Below are 12,366 nucleotides of genomic sequence, written 5' to 3'. Positions count from 1 at the left end.
AAAGGATGATTTAAATGTAGACCACTGATGCACCCAGAGCATTCAGAATTCAATCAACATGGAAAGAGAGAATTATGTCTCCCATATTGCAATTCTCTACTGAAAGGCAATCTATTTTTCAGATTATCCTTTTATTTTCATCACAGGAACAGGACCCTGTCTTTTAGCCAGGATCTCAACATGCTTCATGGATGTCATGGAGAGGCCAGTATTACTTTACTCTGTTCTTTAGACCGTTCTTGTGCCAACAGTTTAAACAAGAAATAAAAGCTTAATGTCATATTGAGGGCTGACATTTTAACAGAGGTAAGGGCCAAACACTGAGGTGACGCTCCATGCCTCCCTTCACCACTAGCATTTGTTCTCTGTCTGGGAAAGGTTGGGGAAGGGCCGTCACGAACCTTGGAATCCCTTCACCCCAGCCTGTTGTACCATCGTCTTTCCCCTGCACGGTCACCGACTGACTAAATCGGAGAGAGAACGCTGGCTGCCTTGATTCTAAGAACATTTTGGTGTCCTTGAATCTAAGAAGGCTTTGGTGCCCTTGAAGTCGATTCATCGTAAATATCGGTTAAGTGAGATTCGGGTTTTGCCCTTATTTTTATTAGCAAATGATAAAAACATTAACTAAATTACCACGAGCTGCTATTATAAACAAATCCCCCCAATTTACAAGGTTCCAAGCACAATAGAAATTTCTACAAATACATTATCCGAAATGGGTTGTGCTGACCAGCAACTGGTCCGCTGTCTGATTCCAGAGAACTGATTCCTCCATACCATGGCTCTATCATGTTCAACATGGGATCCCCAGGGTTAACGGCTTCTCTGGGTCTGCATTAAGCTGATAGACTGGAAAGAGCACAGAAGAGCCCATGAGAAGAATTCTTTATGTGCTGGGCAGGGAAGTGGGGCAGGTCACTTCTGATCTCATCCTAGTTTAGAGTTCAGTAGTAAGACCAGGTCTAAATGCAAAGGAGGTTGGGAAATGTAGGCTGTGTGCCCGGGGAGAAGAGGAAACAGGTGTGTTAAGCCACTAGCCAGTCTCTATCCCAAAACGGAAATAAGTCAATATCCGCACAATAACAACAAAATGACAGTTTCCAAACAAGAGAGGCCCCGCCTCTAATCACAGCATTTTCAGTCCTACACTAAGACTAGTCCTACAATTGGACTTTAGTCCCTATACAGAAAAAGATTTGGTGAGGTTTTCTCTCTAGCGATGATTTAACCGTCATCACAGGACACCTCCCCCTAAAAAATGAAAATAGGGAGATGCATCTCAGGAGGGAAAAAAAGGGTTTTTAACAACCACAGTTGAAGGGGAAAAAAGCATCAAAATCCCTAATTAGTTTGAAATTTTAATTTACCCATGAGCTGATAAATTAAATGGACTGAACTTATTCAGTCCAGTTAATTTAGGTTTTGCCCTAACCAGTTAATAAGTCAAGGTTATTAAAAGTGATATTGTAGTATATTCAGTATCCTAATGAATCCCTATTTGCCATATATTCTACCTCAGACTAGACCGATGCCTCATGAAAGAAAGAAAAAGAGAGAGAAGAAGGAAGCGGGGGTGGGAAAGAGGAGAGAAAACAGTTTCCCTCATTTTGTGTGTTTTCTCCATCATTTGGACAACTACACTTGGCTTTTCATCTCCTGTGCTCTAATTGCAATGACAAAAAGGAGCTCTGAGTGAAGAAACCCAAGAGTATTTGAAACCAGGTTACAACTCCCTTCAGCAATTTGGTTCTGTAAGAAAATATGCATGCCTGCAAATTATCTTTAACTCCTGCAAGGAGACATTCAGGTCTCGTGGGAATTTAAATTTATTTTGAGGTGGGGGAGGAAGGCATTCTTTTTGCCAGTTTTTAAAACGGATTTTCATGAAAGACAAGTTTCCAGCAGAAAAACACCTGAACTCCGATCAAGCTGAACTGATATTCTTGAGGCTGTAGGATGTCGAGTGAGACAACGGATGGTGCCTGCCTCAGATCAGATACACATACCACCTTGTCCCCTTCCATCTGAGCCATCATCCAACAAATGCAAACACTGAGATGCAGTCATCTCTCTCACATATATTTTAAATATCCCCTGATATTGACAAGGGTAAATTTAATAGATACACTCAAAAATCACTAGTGGAAGTATAATTTGGAAAGTAGTTTTGTTGGAAATTTTATCATGGTGAGAAGCATTCCTTTCTTTCTTTCTTTCTTTCTTTCTTTCTTTCTTTCTTTCTTTCTTTCTTTCTTTCTTAGAGACAATGAGAGACAAAAAGACCGAGAAGGAGAATCTTAAGCTGGCTCTATGCCCAGGGTAGAGCCCAATGCAAGGCTGGATCTTACAACCCCAAGATCATAAACTGAACTGAAATTAAGAGTTGGATGCTCAACCGACTGAGCAACCCAAGCATCCAAAAAAATGTTTTGCGTTTTTAGAACAAATGATTGAATTTCTGACCTCATTTCAAAGGAAATGCTCTTGATTTCAGAGAAAAAAATTCTGATACATGTTCATTGTAAAGCTATTTATGACAACAAATGCTGCAAAGAGATTGGTTAAATCAATCTGGCATATAAACTATAAATGAAGATGGGAGTGCCTGGATGGCTCAGTCTGTTAAGTGACTGCCTCTTGGTTTCAGCTCAGTTCACAATGTCTCCAACCCCACACTGAGCTCCACACTTAGCGTGGAGTCTGTTTGAGATTTTTTTCCCCTCATTCTCCCTCCCCTTTTGCTCTTCCTCCTGATCGCACTCTCTTTCTGCCTGTCTCTCTCTCATAAATAAATAAGTAAAATCTTTAAAAGTTGTTTGAAATCATGCTTTCACTTCAGTCATATGCAAATTATTATAAATTGTAGATTAGTACACTCATAATTACTGATTATTTTTAGAACTCCAGTGTCGAAAACTTTGCAAGCTCAGTCTTTAGCTTTACGTTAATTAGTATATACCCTCTGGATGGCTAGAATATGTATTTTTGTTTCCAATTTCGGGGTCTTTTAATGAATGAATTGAAATTGAGAATGAATTGAAATTGAATTTAAGTATCACTATGAAAATAATGTCACTTTGCAAAAACTTGGAGATAGGTCACAAGATAACAGCGAGTGAAATAAACAGGAAAGTAATTTGTTGGTACAGGGTGTTAACAAAAATGAAACAAAAATGAAAATTTTGAAAGAGGAAAACGTCTCTTTTCCTCATTTTTCTTCCTCCTTTCAAAATTTCACCAAGAAAAAAAAATTTTTAAAGAAAAAAGTTTTGAGAAAAATATAAACTTGACAAAAATTGCTTCTCAGGTTCGTATTGTCTCACACCTCAACTGCTGCTCCCCAAATGCAAGATCATTCAGGTTCTGTGAGGCCAGATGTTAACCATGCATTCGCAATATTTCCTATGAGACACGACAGGGCTCATTCCTAGGAGTAGCGAGATCCCTGGAAGGACTGAGGTCCATGGGGCCAACAACATGTTCTGTGTCCACCCCTACTTCATTATGGAGCCAAGAGGATGAAGTCGATTATGAATTAAAAAAACAGATGTGAGCAAGAATTCTGTTCTTTCTCAACTTTGTGGCGCTCCTCTGCCTGGGTTCTAAAAATTACTTCTCAGTCTGAACAAAGATGGGGCAGCAGAAGAATCAGAATCTGCCTTACACACTCCTCATTACATGTACCATTGACAGAAAAACTTCAGCCACCACAAGTTAACAATCTCTTTATTGCTATTGCGGCCAGAATGCGGTTTTGTCGCTCTTTCCGTCGTAGTGGCACTGAGCCTACCTTTGGTCAGGGTTTTCTGCATCATTCTAAGAGAACTTTTTTTTTTCTCTCTCTCTCTCTCTCCTGCATTTAGTCACATTCTCTGCTGCTAAAAGAAGCAATACTTAGATCCTGTTCAGCAGGGCATGAAAGATCACCTGTGTTCCCAGGGTTTTGATAGAGGAGACTTGCCTTCGAATGATAAAGTATCCCAAGGAAACTGCTTGCCTGTGATCCCAGTCTAGCGCCCAAGTCCTGTCTCCTCCTGAAAATTCGGTATGGGGTTGGGTTGAAGAGATGCAGTGCAAGCTTGCCATGCCTCTTGTTTGGTACAGCTCTATTTCCTTAGAACCTACGAGATGACAGGAAGTGCATTAGCTGCTGCAAATAGGACAGTGGAGATTTGCCTTGAGCAAATGCTTTCCAAAAGTTATTAACTAACTGAGTTCCACTGTATAGTGTGCTACAGGGGTGTCTCAAAGGAAATCATACTTCAGTCTAAGGCAGAGATTCCCAACTGGACCCCCCCTCCCCCAGGAGACAGAAGGCAGTAACTGAAGACATTTTCAGCTTTTACAACTTGGATGGAGGTGAGGACATGGGCTGGGAGTCTATGGGCATCAAACAGGTAAAAGGTAGGATCCTGCTAAGCATCCTATAATATCAGTAGCGTCAAGGTTGAGAAACCCCAGTGTGATTCAAACTTAAGCGAGCAGAGAATCACCTGGGGAACCGGGCCCCATACCCAGAGTTTCTGATTCAGTAAGTCTGGGGTGGGGCCTAAGAATTTGCATTTCTCACAAAGTCCCAGGTGATGCTGCTCTCTGCCGGTCCAGGGACCACACTTGGAGAACTGCTGGTCTGTATTTTCACAGAAGGTATTCCCCCCAGAAAATGATGTGTAAAGGTTGGCAAGTGTTAGCTGGAGAAAAAAGGAAACGATAAGCTTTTTCGGGCAGTTCAGTCAAGAATCCGGAGGTGAGAGGTTTGTGTTCAAGGAACAGAAATAAAGGAGCAGGGTGTTGAATGAAGCTGGAGAGGGAGCCCGAGGCAGATGATGCAAGGCCATAGTGGGATGTGGTCTCTAGTCCATTTAACACAATAGAAAGGCACTGAGGAATTTTTACCAAAGAGAATTTGACCAGATAGTTGGGAGTGGGGAGTAGAGGGGGGCATAATTACAAAAAAGGTAATAAAAAAGCATGGCCTTTGGAATCAGACAGTCCTGGGTTTCCATCCTAGTTTGGTCTCTTACTAATGGTATGATCAGGGCAAATTATTCGACTTCCATGAGACTCAGTTTCCTCATCTGTAAAATGGGACCTCTCATATCCACTTCTCTGGATAGTTATGAGAATAAATGAGATCATGTTCATAAAAGCATCTGGCACACAGAAGGGCTCAATGAATGTTAATTCTCTTCTATTAAGTGTCAATGATGAAAGGACCAGGGGCTCCTCTAGAAGCTAATTTGCATCTCAAAGAGCACACAGCAAAGCATGATGTCAGCAATCCAGGTCTGTCCAAAGAGCACTTGCATCACCTGTGTGTGCCAAGCCTGTGCCAGGACCTGCTGCTGGCGTGTTTAAGTGCAAATTAGGCAACCACCGGCCCACACAAAAATGCTGCAGAGCTAATGCTAGGTTTGCAGATACCATCAGAGGGCTCAGGCCAAAGTTACCTAATTTATTGATGTTTGGATACTTCAGAGGCTCTTTTACCACATCTCTTATTGTTTTGTAGCCTGACAATGGGGAGGAGAAACAGTGCTTGGAACCACAATAAATAATAATACTTAGCACTTAAATAACCTGTGCGTCTTCAAAGTCATTTCCAAACACTCCCAAATTAAGCCTTACCCAGCCCCAGCCTTGGGAAAGTGTCATTATCTTTGTTTCTTCAGCGCAGCAAGAAGAAGGAGGTGATGGTGTTGTCCAAACTCTGGCCAGCTGGCAGTAGAATGGGTTGCTTAATTAAATCCAGGCATCCATAATGAGCCCATTCCAGAAGAATCTGGACATTTCCTTGGACCTTGAGTAGAGCAAAAAGTTTAATTGGAAGAGTTAGTTCCACTCTTCAAGAATCACTTTAAAATAAAATAATAATAATAATAATAATAATAATAATTAAAGAAGGTGGAAGAAGACTTCTGGAGCAGACAGATGTGTTTATGGTATAGATTGTGTTGACGGTTACCAGGTTGTATACTTATCTCCAAACTCCTCAAGCTGTATACATTAAATATGTATGCCTTTATGTATGTTCATCATACCTTAATAAACTGTTTTTTAAAAATTCCTTGTGAGTCTAATTTTGCACAGATGTTCCCAGCATAATCTGAATTAGACTTAATGAGAACAGTTGCTTTGGCCAACAGAGTGCTATCTCTGGTTCCCCAACTCCCTTACTCTGCCATCTCCCAGAAAGCTGGGCAAATGTCAGGATTTTGTGTGCACTTAATAATTATATAATTAATAATGATACTATCTCAAACTTTCCTCATCTGTAAACTAGAGATAATGACACACAGGGTTGTTGTGAGGACAATGTGTGAAGAATGCCAAGTAGGTAATGCACACAAGGAAACATTCTTTATCATTGTTGTGGTTGACACCACAGCTATTGTATTTATATCATTTTATTATTTCCCATATGTTTCCCATATGCTGTTTTATAGTGTTCATAACCATTCTCTTGTAAGGATAAGCAGGTAGCATTATCTTTTGCAGAAACGTAGGCTCAGAGACAGAAAAAGGACTCATCTAAAACCACATAACTAATCACTGCAGAGCAGGGGGAGGAGCCACAGGTTGTCTTTTTATCACCCTACTTCATTCATAACTTCCTCTCCTCCTACCCCAAAGACTTCATCTTTGTGTTCACAATGTCTAGATCTCTGTATTCTCTCCTTCACATTTCTAGAAAGAAAAAGCATCTCTTACCTCCCCCTTCCATAAATCCACAGCAACTCAAGACTTTTATTAAATGCCCCTATTATATGCCATACTCTGGACTCAAGGTCTGTGGAGTATCTTTAAGAGGCTTGTCCTGAGGAAGTTTCATGTCAAGGGGCCCCTGGGTGGCTCAGTCAGTTAAGTGTCCAACTCTTGGTTTGGGCTCAGGTCGTGATCTCCCAGTTGTGGGACTGAGCCCCACTTTGGATTCTGCACTCAGTGTGGACTCTGTTTCAAATTCTCTCTCCCTCTCCCTCCTGCTTTCTCTCTATCTCTCAAATAAATGAATAAAATTTTAGAAAGAAGGGTTCATATCAAGTGGGGAAGATGATCTCCAGCTAGAACAATTGCTTCTTAAAATCAAGATTCAGAAAGAACATTTAGAATGGTCTCCACATGGAACACTACATCAATAACAGTGAAGTACTGTATGGTGACTAACATAACATAAAAATAAATAAATAAATAAAATGGTCTCCACTACAATTCTAGATCTGGGAAATGCCGAGCACCCCCACCTTCACCCCCATTCCAAGGACACCATGTTTTAGAAAGAACATCATACAATTGCCCAAGAAACTCGTTTGTCTCAAGGGGTCAGGTTCTTCAGCTAAGGTGCCCAGAAGTCCTGTAGACTTATTTCAAGGTGGATGATGTTCACTAACATATTACACTGACTAAGTGCACAGGCTTTGGGACCAAATAGATCTGGACCCAAATCCCAAGACACACAGAAGCATGACCTTGTACATCTTACTTAACTTCTCAAAAGCTGGGCTTGTGTAAAATAGTAATGACATATTTTGGGCAGAAGATCTGAAGAAGAAAGTGTATATGAAATGCTTAACACAAAGCTGGACACATGGTTGCTCTCCAGAAATAGCAGCTATCTTTTATTATATTATTATACTATTATTGCTATTATTATACCATGATATTATTTACACAAAATTTGAGTTAGTCCTCCTTTTTTTTAAAGATTTTATTTATTTATTTGAGAGAGAGACAACCCGTGTGCACAAGGGTAGAGGGAGAGGCAGAGAGAGAGAGAGAATCTCAAGCAGACTCCACACAGAGCACAGAGCCAAGCATGGGGCTCATGCCTACAACACTGAGATCATGACCTGAGCTGAAATCAAGCATCAGGCACTCAACCAACTGCACCAGTCTGGTGCCCTACTTCTGCTATTTCTCCTGTATGTAGTCTTAGTGAAAACTGATTGCCTGTCTATGGTAACAAAAAGAGGGTCCTCGAAAATAATACAGCTATCCATGATGAAGTTGCATAAATTAATTTTTAAAAATATCTGTGCTTGTTGGCTGTTGATTGCAATAGCTCCATCTGGAAGCATCCATCAGCATCAACTGATGACCATTAGAAGTAAGAAGAAACAAGCTCACAGGAATAGAGCTGGAATCAGATAGTGCAATCCCAGCTCTGCTTTTTACTAGCTTCATAGTCCTGGGAACTCAGCTGCTCCCCAGGGCTCTGTCCCCTCATTTATAAAAGGGAAAAATTAAGATCAACTTCCCTGGGTTATTGAAGAGTTAAGAAACAATATGCGGCACTTGACAAATGTTACTAAAATACTAATAAAATACGAATATTTTACTGTTCTTAGAATAGAGCTAGCTTTAATGAATAATAACCTGGACAGCATACTAGTAACTATTTTGTAAATATAGTTGTTTAAACTCTTTAAAATAGGCAGTTCGGGGAAGGCAGGAAGAAAAGAAAGAAAGAGAAGAGGAAGAGAGGGAGAGAGACAGGGAAGGAGGCAAAGAGGAAGAAGAAAAGGAAAGTGAAGAAAGGGAAGGGAAAGGAAAGGAGAGGAAAGAAGAAAAGAGAAGAGAAGAAAAAAAGAAGAAAGGAAGGAAGAAAGAAAAAAAGGAAGGAGGGAGAGAGGGAGGAAAGGAGTAGGGAAAGAGGGGATAGATAGACATGATAGATAGATGATAGATGGATAGATAGATAGACATGATAGATGGATGATAGATGGATAGATAGATAGATGGATAGATAGATAGATGATAGATAGATAGACATGATAGATGATAGATAGATGGATAGATAGATAGATAGACATGATAGATAGATGATAGGTAGATAGATAGATAGATAGACATGATAGATAGATGATAGATAGATAGATAGATAGATAGATAGACATGATAGATAGATGATAGATGGATAGATAGATAGACATGATAAATGATAGATAGATAGATAGATAGATAGACATGATAGATAGATAGATATGATAGATAGATGATAGATAGATAGATAGACATGATAGATGATAGATAGATAGATAGATAGATAGATGGATGGATAGATAGATGATAGATAGATAGATAGACATGATAGATAGATGATAGATAGATAGATAACTATTGAAAGTACCAGAGGGAAAAGGATGGTTGAACTTGAGAAAGAAACTGTAGGAACTATCCCACTCTGTGGGCTCCAAAGAAAAGAAAAATCCTTTAGGGATTGAAAGTTATGCCCGCGACCTCTGACTTCCCTTCCAGCTCTCAGATTCCGTGACTGTCTCCAAGGAATGGACACGGTGATGATTAACATTCCCTTTTCCCCAAGATGGGTGGTGCACGCTTTCATCTTTCAATGTTTATAAATGCCTTTGAAAATGGAATGTGCCGCATACATACTATGAGCTATTATTAATATGGTGTCCAAACACCTCTCTCCACATGATAGTTAAGGAACAAAGCAACAGGGGTATGAGTGTTTGAGAACTTTCCGAGTAAGCATGTGTATGTGCACACACCCCAGTCAAGGAATGTTCTTTATTCTCACCCTGCTTTGGGAGAGGCAGACTATCTCACAGGGGCCAGCGATGTAACAGAATCGGGGACATGCAAGGGCCTGAACAAGAAGTGGGTGGCAAGATCATAGTATAATTGATCAAAGCCATTTTCCTGGGCCCCCTCTGGGCTGCAAGTCATGCTAAGTGCTGTGGAGAATATAAAAAGTTAATGATCACAAGCCCTGATTGGAGCGCACATATGACAAAGACCATGACCCAGTTTTGAAGAAGTCTGTTCTCAGAAAGTGGACTTATAGGCCGGTTGACCAGGCCCCAAGTGCAAATGACCAGCAGACCTGAGCAAGGGGCAGATCCTACTCATAGATAACCAGGAGTAGGTCATCGAAAAGTTCTGCTGCCACTGCAGAGGCTGTGGTTCTAAAACAATTTGTTCATAAATGCTTTAAGAAATCCAGTGGAGGGGCTCCTGGGTGGCTCAGTGGGTTAAAGCCTCTGCCTTCGGCTCAGGTCATGATCCCAGAGTCCTGTGATTGAGCCCCACATCGGGCTCTCTGTTCAGCAGGGAGCCTGCTTCCGCCTCTCTCTCTGCCTGCCTCTCTGCCTACTTGTGATCTCTGTCTGTCAAATAAATAAATAAACAAAATCTTAAAAAAAAAAAAAAAAAGAAATCCAGTGGAAGTTACAAACCTCTTCCCAGAAAAAAATTGCATGCAGATAAAATCTCCTACTGTGTGTCTCACCTAGCTCACAGATTTCCTGAAGCTCTGACCTCCCTGGGCCCTTTTCTGCAGCTCTTGTGCAGCTAAAACCTCTAAGTTGTGAAGTCAGCAAGTTGAACAAATTCAAAGCAGAGACCATATCTTGTCTAACTCCTGGGCATCTATCATGGTTTCCAGGGCATGGTGTACCTAAAATGAACCCTTATTTAATAAACCAGCACGGAATTAAAGTATTTTAATGAGCAATGGTTCTTCCTTTAGCTATACTTTATATAGTCTTCTTTACTTGTTTGTTTTCTTGCTTGTACTTCTCAGGAACTTGACCTCCAGAGTCTACAGAGCCAAGAATACATGATTGGACACTTGAAGCACCCAGAATCATTTCAAGAACAAGGAAAGGTTGAAACTTTTACTCTCTTACCCCAACACAGGATGCAAACTCTGTCTTGAAGAGCATTAAGGGACCATGTGTAAATTGCAAAATCCACGTCTAAAATGGCCACATTGAGATGTATCTCTAGAAATCCCAGAAGATCAAAGCTGTGTATCATTCCAGCCTTTGATCTGTGTGAGCAGAAGGAGCGCAGCACACTTCCTAAACTTCCGAGGGTCCTTCCAGCATGAAAGACAGGAGTAGGTCACACTTAAACTCTCCCTGGTTGCAGGATTAGCCCCCCCCAATAAGACAAAAGCCTCTCGCAACCGTGCCCTGGGAGAAACAAGTCCTATCACTCAAGGAAGATCCTCAGTCCGAAAAGCCAAGATGGCAGGAGAGAGGCAAAGTCTGGAGAGAGTAAAGAGAGAAGGTGGGCGGGCCAGAGGACCAGAGGAGGGCTTCCGAAAGTCCTGGCTTCTGGTTTCATCTCTTTCTAAAGTAGACTTTGCCCACCCCCAATAGGTAAATAAAACAACACCATATGGGTATGACATTATGCAGATGAGAAGGCTGAGACACGAGACCCTCTAGGCTGCTGAAAGCTATACCGAAAGCCATGTGTGCATGAGGTCCCAGTACCAGCCGCCCCCACCCCCCGCCCCACCCTGCCAGCACCTTTGCATCCGCTCCTGGGCTCAACCCTTGAGGGCTTCCAACTTCCGGCCACCTTGAGGGACTTTTTGGTGAAGTGCCACAGAAGATAAAATTAGAAACGAGGAAACGAGGCTTCCTTTTTTCCTCCTCTCTCTGTTAGTCACACACACACATCAGCTCTGACTGAGAAGCACCCTTGTACGAGCTTTGGGTGACAGACACTTGCGTGAGCTGTGCTTTAGTGGCTACCTGCGCCCCTCAGACCTCTGCTTCTTCACCTCCCCCCTCCCCAGCCAGAAGAGGACGCTGCCCGGGCCCCATGGTCTCACCATGTCATCTGTTCCCTCTTCTTTCTGAATGTGTGACCCTAGCAAATGGCTTAACTTCTTCAACCTCATCTATAACATGGAAATTAGAAAGAAAGAAAGAGAAAGATAGAGAAAGAAAGAAAGAGAGAGAGAGAGAAATCTGTCCCCCTGCCATGTTGTTTGAAGGCCCAAATGCAACAATGTGGGTGGCATCTGGGAGCCAGCTGGGTACCGACTTCACTGCAGAGATTGTTGCAGGCAAACCACTGTGAGCCAAGTTCTTCAGGCTGATGACTTCCAATTCAGCCTCAAATATGCTCCCTGAGGGCCAGGTCCTGCTGCGCTGGTCACTCACTGTGGGGTCTGCGCACCCCCCTCCCCCGCAGGTAGTCCAAAAATGTTGCAGCCTGTAGGCTAAGGATAAAATATTCACTGATCCTCTCCCAACAACAAGGCCTCTTACGTCATTTGCATTTATCAAGAGGCAAAAAGAAATCAGGAGTTTTCTATTGTCTTTCCATGAGGGTCATGGCTTGATTCATTGGTATGTAGCTGTCACTGGCTTTGTGGGGATTCTACCTTTGGAAACTACCCAGAGTTGGAGCATGGTGGCAAGCCTACTGAAATCCTCTGACAGGTGAGTCTGCAGGAAGTCCTGGCAGCTCCCTCAAGTGTGGCCACACACGGGAGAGGCTTCCCGGTGGTGCACAGATGAACGTTTTCTATCTGTTGATGTTTAGAAGCATGTTTTAAATCATTACAACAACTGACAGCTATTTTCCAGTTGAAGTGGT

Source organism: Mustela putorius, unplaced genomic scaffold (assembly GCF_011764305.1).
Source record: "Mustela putorius furo isolate JIRA1106 unplaced genomic scaffold, ASM1176430v1.1 tig00000228_pilon_pilon_pilon, whole genome shotgun sequence".
NCBI lineage: Eukaryota > Metazoa > Chordata > Mammalia > Carnivora > Mustelidae > Mustela > Mustela putorius.
Note: the sequence above shows the minus strand (reverse complement) of the source record.